This window comes from Archocentrus centrarchus, chromosome 8, assembly GCF_007364275.1.
Source record: "Archocentrus centrarchus isolate MPI-CPG fArcCen1 chromosome 8, fArcCen1, whole genome shotgun sequence".
Lineage (NCBI taxonomy): Eukaryota > Metazoa > Chordata > Actinopteri > Cichliformes > Cichlidae > Archocentrus > Archocentrus centrarchus.
In genome coordinates this window covers 18878594-18895592 of record NC_044353.1, presented here as the reverse complement: position 1 = coordinate 18895592, position 16999 = coordinate 18878594, and the positions used below count along the sequence as shown (strand labels likewise).

Sequence of the window (16999 nt, the reverse complement as noted above, 5' to 3'; positions counted from 1 at the left end):
CCCAGGCATTGTAGGGAGGTCATACAGGCACGTGGAGGCCACACACAATACTGAGCCTCATTTTGACTTGTTTTAAGACATTACGTCAAAGGTGGATCAGCCTGTAGTGTGGTTTTTCCACTTTAATTTTGTGTGTGACTTTAAATCCAGGCCTCCATTGGTTAATAAATTTGATTTCCATTGATGATTTTTGTGTGCTTTTGTTGTCAGCACATTCAGCTTTGTACAGAACAAAGTATTCAATGAGAATATTTCATTCATTCAGATCTAGGATGTGTTATTGAGTGTTCCCTTTATTTTTTTGAGCAGTGTATATAAGGATAATTCTTCTTCAAATTATTATATATGTTATAATGGGAATATTCTTTATAAGAATAAGTCACTTTATTATAAAAATTGGGTGGAAAGAGGCATTGTCCTGGTTAAACAGCTCTTCAGTGCTCAAGGTAATCTTTTCACATATGATGAATTTGTATCTGAGTTTACTCCCAAAGAATATGCTGTTGTGTTTGATGCTTTACCGAGAGGTGTGCTGCAACTATTTCAGGGCTTAACAGCTAAATTTCAATTATTGATTCACTCAATAGCGGCATACTGATTGGTGACATTGCTGTCAGTAAAAAAAAAGATGTTCCAATAAAGTAATAAGGACAAATTTGTGAAAGGTAGCTCTGCCAGCTGGAAGATCATACTGGTCGTCTTTATATGGAGAAATAAGCTGGAACCACATTTGGCTGCATGGAGGGAAATTTTGCTTAAATAATAAGGTTAAGGAAGTTTCTTTTAAAATATTACATAATATATACCCAGTTAAAATACATTGGAGAGATTTAAACTTAACATTAACTATTCATGTTCTTTCTGTGAGTCATATAGTGAAACAATTCATATATTTTATCAGTGTGTGCATGTTAAAATGTTCTGGACTGATTTACAACATTACATTAGGCAGAAAACTGGACAAATAATTTAGGTTAAAGAGAAGGAGATTACAGTATGTTTTGAGAACAAAGACATGGACAAAGACGTCATTCAACTTCTGCTGCTCCTGGGAAAATTTCATATTCACAAAACCAGACGGACAGACTCTAAACCCAATATTAACCACTTTTGTCAAGAACTTCTGCAATACAGCACTACAATCAAAGAACTGGAGAACAAGAAGGAAATTAAGACAAGTCATATTTTGGAAAAATTCCATGTTTCATAATTTCGTAATATATTTACTTTGCTTATTGTTATGGATCTTATACTCCTCTCATTTTATTTTTTGTTTGTTTTCCTGTCTCTTTTCTGTAACCCCGGCATCAATATGTTCTGTATCAATAAAGTTTGAAAGAAAAAAAAAACAAGGACATGGACTTCCGGCTTACCTATTTCGTGAATCCGCCATTTTTTTCTTGCAGCGATTTTGTAGTCCAAGTTCAGTTATGCCGACGTTGCGAGTAGACAAGTCAAAATGTTCGGTTGTTGAGTGTATTAACCCACACGATTCCTTACATCGCCCCCCATCATTAAAGCCTCTTCGAAGTGCCTGTTTCTCTGCCGGTAGATAATCGTATCGCTGCTATCAAACTACAAAAATGGCCGAACGGAGTGGAGTGGAATGCTCTGCTACTTGCAGGGGGGCGGGGCGTGAAATGTCTCATTCACATTTAAAGAGACCGCACCAAAACGAGTTGCTCTAAGACACGCCTCAGAAAAGGGGCAACTGAGGGCACTGTGGAGCTACAATAATGAGGAATTCAATCCAAAGCATTGCAGTTCTACTTTATATAGACCACAAGTGAATGGTTTACATATGAGAAGGAAGGATTTAGAAGCATGATGTATCCCCTTTAAGTTTTGCCATTGTGTCTATGTTTGAGTGAGTGAGCAGCAGCAGCACGCTGGGTATGGGCATTACGTTCTTACGCATTACACACTTATCAGGCGGAAGAAAAAGTAGTTCCTATAAACCCCGTTTTATTTAGGCAAGATCTCAATAATTTATGTCTGTGTAGATTCTCAGTCATCCAGGTCATAGCAGTCTCTGGAGCTTGGAAAAAGGCGACTGGACTTCTTTTTATTTCTTGAAGATTATGCACATGAACAAAATAGGGTCATAACCAACTCCAGGGGACTACGCCCACAGGGGTTTAAATAATTGGGTCTCTCCACCTTTTGGTTGAGAACTGAAGAAGCCTTTCGGATGGGAGGTGAAACGTCTTCCAGAAACAAAAAGAAGCTCCAGAGACTCTCAATAATTTAGTTACTTTATAACGTGTTCTTGTTAAGATACATTATCTCAAGTGACTGAAGTATTGAAAGTATTGATACTTGGATTTGAGAATCGATTTTAAATAATAAAGGTCTGGTACCGGAAGTATGATATTTCAGTATCAATCCGCAGATCATTACTCACAGGCGCCATTTTTTAAAAAAAATTCTGAATGGCTGAGTTTCCCCAAGGTAAGATGATCGCCTTTCCATCTTTGGTAGATCTAATGGTCTTTACCTTAGTTGTAGTATGAAATCACGTCTTCTCCTCTATAATAACCTCCACGGGGAGTTTAAAGTGATCTTCTTAATGTACTACAATATGATTCTAATATATTTAACTCGTTTGGTGTGACCTCATAATGTGTAGCTTTGTTATGTGGAAGAAAAGGTGGAATAGTATAATTTCTAGTAGGAGTCAGAGTTTAGCTACGCATAAAACACCAGCCTCATCATATCCCAGATGCACTTCAGTTACCGTAGATATCGAGAAAAACAAACTTGCATTGAGTTTATTGCAAACGCTGGCATTGTGTCCCCTTACACTGGTCGAAAAAACCAAACAAAAACAAAACAAATTGTCTGCTACCTGAGGAAAAAAAACTGATTTTTTTTTTTTTTACTAATTTGGGCATGCTGATTCCAAATATGCAAACAGAATTTCTCTAGCACATCAGGATCTTGAGTTATGTAACTATATGCCAATAAATGCCAGTTGCCAAACTCGACGTCAATGATTTAATTAGATAAGTACACCATGAACATACAACTGGTGAAAAAAGACAGATGGGGCAGAGGGACAATATTTAAGATATGATTGACACAGTATATTTTTACAGCTGTACCTGGTTTAAATTTACGTTCTAAGCATAGAACAGCCTCTTATTTGTTGCATTTTCCACAGATCACATAAGGCTTCCCACTGAAAGATTGCAGCGTCTGAATACCCAGATACTGAAGTATTGTATGTTTGATTCATGGAAATGAGATTCAGTAGACTGAAAATTTTGTCTTAATTTACTGTATCAACCAAAAAGTACTATGAGAGTGAGATTTCATAAAAATGAGATAGATTGGCCCAACTTGCCATTGACCAGCATCTGAACAAAAATAAGTACCATTGAAAGTAAGAATGAATAGGTTGTGAAACACCAAGGACTTCCTTATCTTAGACAGCAGTATTGAAATTGACAATTAGAAACAAGTTTAACATGTGAATTGTAATTTTTGGAATTTGTTGTGTGGAACAATTAATCTTCAATTTGTTATTCTGAACATATCAAGGTTGGATTTACAAGTAAGAACCATTAATTCAATTCAATTTTATTTATATAGTGCCAAATCACAACAAACAGATGCCTCAAGGCGCTTTGTATTGTGGGTAAAGAACCTACAATAATACAGCGAAAACCCAACAGTCAAAACGACCCCCTATGAACAAGCATTTGGTGACAGTGGGAAGGAAAAACTCCCTTTTAACAGGAAGAAACCTCCAGCAGAACCAGGCTCAGGGAGGGGCAGTCATCTGCCACGACCAGTTGGACTGAGGGGAGAGAAAAAAAAGACATGCTGTGGAAGAGAGCCAGAGATTAATAACAATTAATGATTAAATGCAGAGTGGAGTATAAACAAAGTAAATAAGGTGAATGAAAAGAAACAGTGCATTATGGGAACCCCCCAGCAGCCTAGGCCTATAGCAGCATAACTAAGGGATGGTTTAGGGTCACCTGATCCAGCCCTAACGATAAGCTTGATCATAAAGGAAAGTTTTAAGCCTAATCTTAAAAATAGAGAGGGTGTCTGTCTCCTGAATCCAAGCTGTGAGCTGGTTCCACAGAAGAGGCGCCTGAAAGCTGAAGGCTCTGCCTCCCATTCTACTCTTAAGTATCCTAGGAACCACAAGTAAGCCAGCAGTCTGAGAGCGAAGTGCTCTATTGGGGTGATATGGGACTATAAGGTCTTTGAGATACAATGGGGCCTGATTATTCAAGACCTTGTATGTGAGGAGAAGAATTTTAAATTCTATTGTAGATTTAACAGGGAGCCAATGAAGAGAAGCCAATATGGGAGAAATCTGCTCTCTCTTTCTAGTCCCTGTCAGCACTCTAGCTGCAGCATTTTGGATCAGCTGAAGGCTTTTCAGGGAGCTTTTAGGACAGCCTGATAATAACGAATTACAGTAGTCCAGCCTAGAAGTAATAAATGCATGAATTAGCTTTTCAGCATCAGTCTGAGAAAGGATGTTTCTAATTTTAGAAATATTGTGCAAATGCAAAAAAGCGGTCCTACATATTTGTTTAATATGTGCATTGAAGGACATATCCTGGTCAAAAATGACTCCAAGATTTCTCACAGTGTTACTGGAGGCCAAAGTAATGTCATCCAGAATAAGTATCTGGTTTGACACCATGTTACTAAGATTTGTGGGGCCAAGTACAAGAATTTCAGTTTGATCTGAATTTAGAAGCAGGAAATTAGAGGTCATCCAGGCCTTAATGTCTTTAAGACATTCCTGCAGTTTAACTAATTGATGTGCATCATCTGGCTTCATTGATAGGTAAAGCTGAGTATCATCTGCATAACAATGAAAATTGATGCAATGCTTTCTAATAATACTGCCTAAGGGAAGCATGTATAATGTAAATAGAACTGGTCCTAGCACAGAACCCTGTGGAACTCCATAATTAACCTTAGTGTGTGAAGAAGACTCCCCATTTACATGAACAAATTGGAGTCGATTAGATAAATATGATTCAAACCACTGCAGTGCAGTACTTTTAATACCTATAGTATGCTCTAATCTCTGTAATAAAATGTTATGGTCAGCAGTATCAAAAGTTGCACTGAGGTCCAACAGGACAAGAACAGAAATGAGTCCACTGTCAGAGGCTCTAAGAAGATCATTTGTAACCTTCACTTAGGAGCCCATTCAGACAGAGTGTGGAAAGTGGCATGACTAGTTTCACCTGTGGTGAAATCCACACGCAACACCACTTCTGGGCTATGTCTCAACAGTTCAATACCTGCTTTTTTCTAAAATAAAAAAAATTTACTTGTTTACTGAGTTTTACAAATAAAATTGTGTGTGAACAGTAAATGTTTAGCTTTGAAGATTTCAGGATACCTTGGAGCATTTTTTTTTTCACATTAGATTCTCATTTGATGTTTGAGAAGTTGCTCTATTTAAATTGATGCCAGCTCACACTGGAGGCTGCTTAAAACTATTAAAACTGAGTAAAAAATGTTCTACTGTTGCCAAATTATATTTGAATGCACTAATTGACATAAACAAATGGTGTATGATGTAAAAAGGCCATTACAGTACTCAAGTAAAAAATGTAAAAGTTTGTCCCTCTGTTACCATGAGAGTCAAAAAAAAAAAAAGTGCTAAAGAAAGTAAATACTGAGTGACACTACACGATTGCACTCAGGAGGCATTGCTGCAATTTGAAAAGAGAATTTGAAGGAGAAAAGAGACAAAAATTTACCCTTTTAAACTTTGGAACTGTATATTATCAGTGTTTGAAAAACATGGGAAATTTATACATTAATTTCTTGTCCCTCTGCTTTTGTAAAATTTTGCCCCCTAAACATTATTAACCTCCCCCATTTTTTTCCCCCTCTAAGGTGGCCTTTATACAATACCAGCTGTTATTTTATTCTACATTTGATAGCATGAGGGTGCTAGACCAAAATACATCAAAGTGTCCATGCGTTACCTCTTGGCCTGGCCCTGAGGCTGCACTGGGTTGTTGTGGTGAAGTGAGAGCGTGAAAAAGCAAAGCTGTTGATTTACAGGCCCATCTACATCCCTACCCTCACCTATGATCATGAGTTGTGGGTAGTGACCAAAAGAATAAGACCGCAGATAAAAACGGTGGCAATTAGCTTAGAGAGAGCGAGGAGCAGAGTAGAGCTGGTACTCTGCTTCATTGAGCCAGATGAGGTGGTTCGAAAATCTGACCAGGATGTCTACTGGGTAAAAATTGATGTCTCTGGGATGCCTGGTTGGGTTTTTATTTCAATAAATAAAATATAATGCTTTTAGAAGAAATGTGTTTTGTAATTATTTTGCTCTTATGATTGCTTCTTATAGTAAATTATTCATGGGGACCTCAGGGATCCCAGTTAGCAGTCCAAGTATGTGAAATATGTTGGTTGGATGAAGGTTAACATGCAACTACTCACACAGCTGGAGTTAGTCTAATTTTACTATACAGTAGTAATCCAGTTTCACAATAAAATTAGACAACATGGCCCAACACAATAATAATGGACTTAAAGTGATGGTTTCCTTTGTTTTCTTTTTTTGCAGATGAAAAGTGATAAGTAAAACCCATTGCTGATAATGTGACAGAAGAAGAAAGGAAATCATGGGTGAGTGAAATCTGCATCTATGAGATCTCTTTTCTATTAAGTAGCTATGGTGGCTGCTGTAGCACAAATATGTTTGACAACCAACAGAGGTCACAAACATCACATTTAGAATGTACCCCATAATGGACAGGACAGCTTGTGTGGTTCTACTGTATAAAACAAAACAAAAAACATTGTACACACTATATTGTAACATACAGCAGACAAGTTGAAGTCACACAAATCGGATTTTTGCTCTACTCAGATGGCTTCTGCAGGTCCAGATTGTTCCTAACTAATTAATTTGAATAAAAATCATCAGCTAAATCAGATAATTCAATTTTATTTATATAGCGCCAAATCACAACAAACAGTCGCCTTAAGGTGCTTTATATTGTAAGGTAAAGACCTACAATAATTACAAGTCAGATTTTTGCCTACCTCCGATGAAAAATCTGGTCCCATTGTAATGCATTTCCAATTAAATGTGATTGTATAAGTCAGATGAGTTTAGCGCTAAAGCCCTATTACAGAGGTCACTAATAGGCGGACCTCAGTCTGGATCCGGACCGAAATGATGTCTCATGCGGACCCGAACCTAATACCAAAACAGAAATGCTCACTTAAAATCTTGTTGAGCACTTTCTGGTTTACCGGCGCAGCTTTTATAGTCCTTGCGTAATGGTGAAGCGCCCAAGGAAACCCACTGACCAATTGCATGCGAGTTTAGCCATACCACGTGATGCCACCAAGCTGGTTCCTGCCAGCCGGTAAACTTTGTAACAAAATGTTACAAAGTTGCACCACTGGAGAAATGAGACTATTCGTTGGGTCCACGCAGCCCGCAATGTTGTGATTAACCTGTTCAGTCCTTGTGCGTTTCCGGCTACTTTTCGTCGCAGTGTTTGAATTTATCAGTCAGAGAATAACCATCAGGAATAATAATCAAAGCATCAATATAAGGACTCAGTTGTCAGCAAATTCCTGGAGGGAGACTGCTGAAACTATCGGAATGGACGTGAGGGAATGAAGAACGTGAAAAAACAGGGACAAATATGTTTGCAGCCAAAAAACGGAGCGAGGACCAAAAAAAGTCCCAGCTGGCACCGCATAAACACGAGCACACGACCGCAAGGTAATTAACACACATAATCCAGCTACACAAGCATAAATGCGAACATGAGGTCGGCCACTTCCGTAGGTTGTGTACAGAGGCCGCAAAGACCCTTCAAGTCTAATTAGCGAGCATCTAACCAAGCTAGCTCTCTGAGCAGGTTCAGGTGGTGATAACATCAGGATGCAGCTGGATTTGAGCTTTGATTCCGTCAAAGAGTTCAGTTTGTTTTTTGTCCAACATTCGCTGTGTTCTGATGTTATACACCACATGTACTGCACTGACGATGAAGTTTATTGAGTTTTGGAGTTCATGTTTTTCTTTGTTTCTTCCTGTTGTTCGTGTGTGTCCTTAATATTACACACGTTGAGCAGGTAATGCTGCTATTTTGTGAACAGTTGGTTGTTGACTGTCAGAATCTCCAGTGAGTACATCTCTTCCTCTACAAGTGTTTCCAGAAGACACATCCCTTTCACAAAGACTGGCAAATGTTTGATGGCACACACTTTCACGGGTTGTATATGTTGCAGAGTTGCATTAATGTGACTCATTTTCATCCCAACAACACTGGAATTGTTTACAGCTTCTTTCAAGCCTTTCATTTGTCAAGTTTTTATTACACAATAGTCACTCTTGCACCTGACAAAGTATGAAAAACTAAAACTAATACTAAAACTAACAAAAACTAAACTAAAACTAAGCATTAAACCAAAACTAAAAAATGAGCAAAACCACTCTGAAAACTAACTAAAACTAAACTGTAATGTAAAATCCAAAACTATATATATATTATTCCATTCTCTATCAAGATGACATTAAATAGTTGGAGTTCTGGACCTTGGCCTCATGACATTTTGTCTGACTAGACCTCTTTAAATTTTATTTGAATACCCCTGCCCTATTCCGCTCCTGCCACACCCAATTCCAGTATATACTCAAACTCCATCCATCGGCTCGTTCCTGCACAACTACACACACTAACAAGGCGTGGAGATCGCTTGAGTGTCTATACAGTCACATGATGTCTGGATTGGCTGCATTGGGTGAATCAGTTAATTTTACCGGAGACAATCATGGCAAGCGCAGGAGTCAAGCATAATCTACAAACTTGCACTTACAAGCAAAAATATCAGATTATAAAATTTGCAGAAGCAAATCCAGAGATGAAGCAAAAGCCATTGCCATGAAATTCGATATTTGACCCCAAACTGTCTGGTATTTTGAATAATTTTGAAGAATCAGATTTTATCCGACTTACACATAAGACGGATTTTTACAAGTCAGATAAAAATCCATGGGCCATTTGAATCCGACTTGGGTGATTTTTACTGTATTTGAATAATATTAACACTTAGCAGTAAATCAGGAATTAAAAAAAAACCAGAGTAACTGTGGCGGCCATTCATCAGTAGTACACGTACCCAGATCGCAAAGTGACTGGACCGGATCGGCCCTGGAGTCTTTGGCTGTGTGGGTAGGCTGTCAGTCCACTGTTTACCTCAGCTGTTAATATGTGGGGTAAGAAGCATCCATATCCATTTACTTGGGAGGAGGCTGTAAAACCTATCTGGCCTCTCTAGCTACATACATAAAACACAATTATGCAGAACAGCGATGTCATCTCTTTTTTTTTTTTTTTTAAAGAAATTTTTTCTTTTTAATAAGTGAGGAAGTTTAAACTAAGAAGTAAATCAATACATTATCAGCTTTTCTCTTTAAATGTAATTTGAGTTGATTCTTACAAATGTCTTGTATGTGTTTATGTTTTTAATGCATAATCAGATCTTGTTTTTTTTTTTTTTGTTGTTGTTTTTTTTGTCCTCTCACAGCTGACATACCTCAGCAGTCACCCAGTGTTTCTGGGTGGACTGAATCTCAAGTAAGCACCTGGCTAAGATCGATTGGAGTGAAGGAGCAGTACATAGAAAAACTCCATGAAGCAGAAGTAGATGGACAAATCCTACTTGCACTGAATGAGGACTTTTTAAAAACAAAAATCTGCATGAAGTCAGGGCCTGCTTTTTTGATTATTCAGAAAAGAGATGAGCTTATCAACTCCCAGCAAAAATGTCAAGAGAAGAAAAAAACTACCAAAAAAGCAGTTCAGTGTCTTCCAGCAGCAAGTGAAGGTACTCCAGCACAAACTGCAGAGAAAGACCAGGATGTGTTTGAGGGGAGACAAACTGCTCAGGAACAACCTGTGTTGACCTCAAAGGAAGACTGCAAACCACGACCATTCGATCAAGAAGGGATTGATTTCTTATACGTAAAACACAGAATCCTGCAGCCTGAATCAGGTGCTTTCAATCTGATTTCACCATGCCACGAATTTAAGTCTTTTGCTCACTGACTTCAAAGGAAATGAAACTCCCTGTGAGGAAATTACGTGGATCAAGACAAAAATGACTTTCCTGCGAGAGTCTGTGTCTTTGATCTGTAAGCAGATCTTGCCAAAAGGCACATTCCAGGTTATATTTCTATTACCATCACCAGTTGAGAAACCACTCTTGCATACCTTCTATGAGTTTTTCACAGACATGGAAGGTCATGAAGACATCATCTGCATCTGTGAATCAGAGGAAAACTTCCAGAAGTGGCAAAGCTTTGCAGAGGGTTCATGTGGGAAAGAAGCTGTAAACAATTCCAGTGTTGTTGGGATGAAAATGAGTCACATTAATGCAACTCTGCAACATATACAACACGTGAAAGTGTGTGCCATCAAACATTTGCCAGTCTTTGTGAAAAGGACGTGTCTTCTGGAAACACTTGTAGAGGAAGAGATGTACTCACTGGAGATTCTGACAGTCAATCATTGTGATGAAACAAGCAAAGACTTCATCAATGAGGAGAAAGAAAACATTGAAAAGCAGTTCTACCGCGGTGGTAGAGTGACTTGGTTGAATTTCTGGCTTGCTGAGAACAAATATGTTGGGGAGGTCATTGAAAGAGATGCTTATCATGATGCTTCCAGACTTCTCAACAGTGCTTTGAAATGCAATGCAGACCAAACTCCGGTGAATATCATAAACATCTACCATCACCCGGGAAGTGGCGGAAGCACTGTGGCAAGACAAGTGCTGTGGAACAACAGAAAGAGTCTAAGGTGTGCAGTTGTGAAGACTTCATACTCAGTTGCTGTTGTTGCACAACATGCAGTTGACCTAAGAGAATATGAAGAAAAGGATGCACAGAGGTGTTTTCCAGTGCTGCTCCTCATTGAAGACACAGACAAAGAATATATGGATGATCTCAGAAATGAACTACAGGTTGCAGTTAATGTCAAGCAAATCCAGTGTGGCACTCTATGTTTCATTTTGCTGAGCTGCAGACGTTCCCATGATCCAGAGAAAAAATGTAAGGAGCCTCCCTTACAGAATGTGTCTGTCACCCATAAACTGTCTGATCAGGAGAAGAGAAAGCTTGCTGGAAAACGACAGGCACTCGAGGAACAATATGAGCCTAAATTCATTCTGACATTTCTTCTGATGAGCGAAGGATTCAGTGAGGATTATGTTCATCAGTTTGTGAAACATCTGCTCCAAGACATTGACCATCGCTCTGTTGTCACTCGACTCATTCACTATGTGGCATTGCTGAACACATATGTTCAAAACTCTTTCATCTCTCAGTCCCACTGTGAAGCTCTGCTTGCCTTAAGGATTCACTTGGAGAGGTTTCGCCAAAACGAGTTTGAGAGATCCCTCAGTGATCAGGCTAAACTAGTCTTCTTGCACCTTCGAGATGACAAGACGCATATTGAATCAATCAGAATCATCCACCCACTTGTTGCAAAAGAAATTCTTCAACAACTTCTGGGACCCCAACAGACCCAAAGCAGTTTGGCAATGGATTTGCTCCGTGAGGATGTGCTCTTTGAGCATAGATTTGGCAGGGATGAGTATCACACATTTTTGAGACATCTTTTCATTCGGCGCTCCAGAATAAGCAAAGGAGACAAATATGACAGCCTTTTCTCTCCTTTCATTGAACATGTGTGTGGAAATGAGAAAAGCCCAGACAAAGCAAATGAATTGCTCACAGAAGCATTCCAGCGTTTCCATAAAGATCCATTCTTTGCACAACAACTTGCTCGTCTTCATTATACTTATGAAAAGTTTGAAGAGGCCAAACACTGGGCAGAGACAGCAGCTAAACAACTGCCCAACAACTCCTACATACTTGACACAAAGGGGCAGGTTTATAGGAAATGGTTCCAAGCAAAATGTAAAGCAGTTGAAAACATACCAAAGACACCCCAAAATACAGCAGATGCTGTGGAAACCGCCCTGAAAGCCCTCGAGTGTTTTCAAGAATGTGAGAGAGCAACAGATGCTGAGATGGAAAATGTCAACAGTTCAGGGTTTTTTGGTGAAGTTGAGGTCGGGTGCAGCCTGCTCAAACTGATCTCTTCACTGCACGTATTTGCAAACAGATCCAATGGCCATTCAGAATGTATGAAGTACCTGTTAACAGATTACATTCCAGAGGAAGTTGAAGATGCTTGGGAACCATTTCATGACCGTTTGAAAAAACTTCACAAGACAATGCAAGATGCTTTGGAAAGGATTTCAGAGGACCTGAGTTACTTCCAGACAGACATTGGTGCAGATGAAGAAGAGACATCTGAAAGCCCTGAGGAGAAGATAAGCCATCCACTGACATGGCTGGCAAAAAAGTCCTCTGAATATGGAAAGTACTTCAGTGAAGCGTATTGTACTGCAATCCTACAACATGGGAAATCAGTCCCAGCCAATCTCACTCCTTTCCAAAAACGCATGATCATCTATCATCTTGGTGGTGGCAACATAACATCAATTCTGTCCAAGCTCTTTCTCCAAGATCAGAGTGATGCAGTAAAACTTCTAGAGCACATGCTCTCTCTCTACCCCAACAATCCATTAAATGCCAAATTCAGTCAAAAGGACATTGTCAATTACATAGTAGCCCACATTTCTCTGAACTGCCTGTCACCACAAAATCAAAAAGTGGCTCCTCTGAGAGCTCTACAAGCACTTTGTTGCCAGTTCCCATCTGATAAAAGGAAATGTTTGCCAAGTGCGCTGTTCTTGCTTACCTTGCTGTTCTGGCCAGAGGATGATGACGCAGAGCATGAGAAAGAAACCAAATACGAAATTGTGCAATCAGCTCTTGAACACCTGGAAAAAGGCTACTGGACCAAGATGAAAGACATTCCTCAGCGGAAGAGAAGGATCTACACCCATTTTTTTCTGGGCAGTGCAAATGGGTTGGACAAGTTTGTCCATAAGAAAGAGTTTGAAAGAGTCACCAAGTGGTTCTCAGTCTCTGAGAAACGCATGAAGTGGTTTAGTGGTGAGGCATGGAAGATCCCAGAGATTGCCACAATGCTGAAACGTGTTTCTGGGTGGACTGAAGATCGTGTGGTGTACCTTGAAGGTCCTAAGAAAAAGAAATTCAATATCCTGCCTCTTTATGTACCTTCAGTGCCTCATAGTAATGAAAACATCACCTTCTACCTGGGATTCACCTTCAGGGGCCCTGTTGCCTGCAACATCCTTGTGAAAAAATAGTTGTGTTAATGTGTGTTAATATCCACCATTACACGGCACTTCCACATAGCTCTTATGGTACTAATTCTCTTAAAATGTGTAATACATTAGTGTCAGAAATCCGGTCTGGTCAATTTTCAATCACTGTGGTGAACCTCACTTTCAGCAAATAGTGTGACTGTATTTTGGAGCTGTCAAAAGTATTTAGCATTAGCTGTATATTTAATGACATATGAATGGTCAAAACCTATGTGTTTGCTAAAGAAACACATAGTCAATTGTTTTCTACTGACTAGACATTGTGTATTATTTTTTTCTCGTAGAGTATCGGATTTATTCAGCAACATCGGAGATGATGAGTTGGATGGAGTTGTGCGAGACATTCTAAGTTATCATCCCAATACAGGATACAAGATGATGTTGGGCTACTTGAATGCTCGAGGTATTCACATCCAAAGTAAGTCTATAACAGATGTGCTTATGATGGCGCTGATAAGCACCTATTGCAGTTGTAGACATAATGTGCTGTATGACAGATAGCTCATTGTTTATCACTTCTATGCAAAGTAACAAGGACACACACACACACAAAAAAACACGATTGAAAGGAAAAATTTTTTTTCAAATTTATAGCAATCACATGGTAATAATCTAATGTCCTCTTAACTGTCCTGAAGACACCAGTGTCCTCATGGACCCATTGACTTGCATGTACATGTTTTCAGATAACAGTTGATGGGTTAAATTTTCTTTTTGATTCTGTTCATCACCTCCAAATCAAACATGTTTTAATTATGGTCTCATTCATTTTTCAAGGAAGACGAGTGCAAGAAGCAATGCGCCGTGTGGACCAGCAGGGAATTTTGATGCGCACATTCCAGCTTCAAACTGTTCAGCGTAGAAGATACTCTGTTCCAGCTCCAAACAGTTTGTGGCACATAGATGGAAACCATAAACTTATAAGGTCAGACTTACTTGTTTGATCAAACAAGAACAATACTTAAGATACTTCCTGGACAAAGAGAAATAACTTCTGTATTAAAATAAATAGACTAGAGAAATTCTGGAGTGATGGATTAGTGTCAGAGGGGTAACGAGTTAAATCATCATAAATCAAGTGTAAAAAATTTCCCTGTGCTATAGCAACCATCTCACATAAAACTATTTTGGTCAAGAAAACGAAGTCACTCTGCTTCTGAAGCGTCAAACGTATTGTTTGTATGAAGCATTTAAAATAATTTATAATAATACATTGTATTCATGTATGTTCATAAAAATGGTTTCATAAAAATGCTTTGAGCGGTCATGGTCAGAGATTAATGTAATGCTTTAAACAAAAGAGGAAGCAAATTGACATTAAAATTACATGCAGTCTTCTAAAGTATTAGTTATAGCGTTTCCATTTTTATAGAACAGAAAATCAGGAACTCTAATGATTAATACTAGACAAATTAGTTGCCTTAAGAAACAGACTTAACAAGGACACCAACAAACTCAATGAGATTAAAGTCAGATAACATTGTTTTCTCTAGAGAAAAATGGACTCTTTAGGAAACAACCCTGTGGTTTGGCATGTCCATATTTACCCTCTTAATAAGTGATGGACACTGCAGAATAAGAGCACTGAAGTTATGATTTGTATTTGCTTTGGATGCCAGGCCTAAATTCAGCAAACACGAGTGTTACAAATTATCTAGTATTAGTGTTTGTTTTTGTTTAATGCTGAACTTAGTGTTTTATATCAGGCATCTTGTTTGGCAGCTAAGGGGTGTTTAGGAATATATATATTGAGCCATTGGTGGCAGTTATTTTTCAGTTACATTGATACCTGTCTGTGTTTGAAACAGATTGTGCCGTATTGGACAAACTGTAAAGAATGTGTAGTGTGCTTCAGCATTAAAGTCACAGTAGCTGTCCTCCTGTGTTCGTCCTCTGATCAGAGTGTCTGTGTGGATTAGGTGCTCCAGCAAATGCTCCCATAGCAACATACAGTCCTACCTCTCCACAGTAAGACTGTTAAACTATGTTACTGTACCAGTGCTAATCAAAACTTTTTTTGTTGTCTGTACAGATGGCGAATTGTTGTTCACGGGGGCATTGATGGCTTTAGTCGCCTCATTGTTTACCTGACTGCTGCCACCAACAATCGTGCCACAACAGTGCTTAACAGCTTTCTTGAAGCTGTGAATACATATGGAGTGCCATCACGTGTTCGTTCTGACAAAGGAGGAGAGAATGTACAAGTGGCACACTTCATGGTCTCAACCAGAGGCCCAAACAGAAACTCTCACCTAACTGGAAGAAGCACACATAACCAGAGGTATTTACCTTAAAGTCTTTGTGTGCTCTCCATGTTTTTTTTATCCAGACTATTTCCATAAAAGTTGGTACATTGTAAATACAGTTCGATTTACTTTACTCTACCAGGAAGATATCGCAGGAGCATATCACCCCAGTTCTAAAGTCCTTCCACTGGCTCCCTGCAGCTCACAGAATAGACTTTAAAATACTTCTGTTAGATTATAAATCACACAAAACCTTAGCAACAAAAATACATTAAAGACATGTTGTCATTGTGTCAACCTTCCAGACCACTCAGGTCTTCTGGTTGTAGTCTAGTCTGCATCCCCAGAACCAGAACAAAACATGGAGAAGCAGCATTCAGTTTTTTATGCTCCTCTAACCTGGAACAAACTTCAGGAAAAATACAAAACAGCTGACACATTTTTTCAATAAAGGCTATAAATCCACCTGTCTAGAGTTGCCTTTGATTAACAGTAACTGGAACATTTATCAACAAATTTGATGTAGGTTATTTTATAAGAGTACATTTAAAAAATTTTAAGGTTTATTCCTATTTCATACTTGGTTACTGGATTATGTTTTATTGGTGTAAAGCACTTCAGCTTCCTTGTTGCTGAAATGTTGTATACAACTCAACTTCACTTAATGTCCTACTATTTATACTGATCAAATCAAAACATTTTTTACTTATATTTCCACTCATTGCTTAACAAATTCTAATCATTATTATTTTATGAGTTGTAGGTCTATATATAAGTGCCTGATGACAACCTAGTTCTGCACCTTTTCCACACTAATACCTTTTCTTTTCTATCCAGGATTGAAAGGTTGTGGAGAGATGTATTTGGGGGAGTGTTGGATCTGTTTTACACTACTTTCTGCTACCTGGAGACTGAGGGCCTACTTCACACAGACAATGAGGTGCACTTGTATGCATTACACTGGGCCTTTCTACCTCAGCTCAACAGACATCTGCAGTTTTTCAAGGACGGCTGGAACAACCACAAACTACGCACAGAAGGGAACCAATCACCGCTACTGTTGTGGTCTCAAAACCAACGTGAAGGTCACGACCCCGCACAGGTTGGTTTTATTAATGCCACTCTAGAAAGTGAAATTATTTTTTTTTGTCCAAACACACAAAAGTGCGTGTAATTTGGATGTAATTTACATCATGCTTTCAAAAATATTGTGTAGGTTGACCTCCAATATGGTATTGACTGGGAGAGTCCATATGGTCGCCATCATGATGGGGTGACAGTGCCAGAGGTTGAGCTTCCACGGCCTTTGACTCAGGTGGAATTTGAAACACTACCAGATCCAACTGGCTTGTTTTCAAATGTGATTAATGTTTATCAACAGACAATTGATGTACTGACTGTAATATTTGGAAATATTTAGGTTACAGCTACCAAAGACATTTGCTTGATAGAGAGTA

General features: G+C 38.8%; 1 pseudogene; it reads left to right on the top strand.

The window, feature by feature from the left end:
* Positions 1–6608: 6608 nt before the first annotated feature.
* Positions 6609–16896, top strand: LOC115785163 (sterile alpha motif domain-containing protein 9-like; annotated as a pseudogene).
* Positions 16897–16999: the final 103 nt, after the last annotated feature.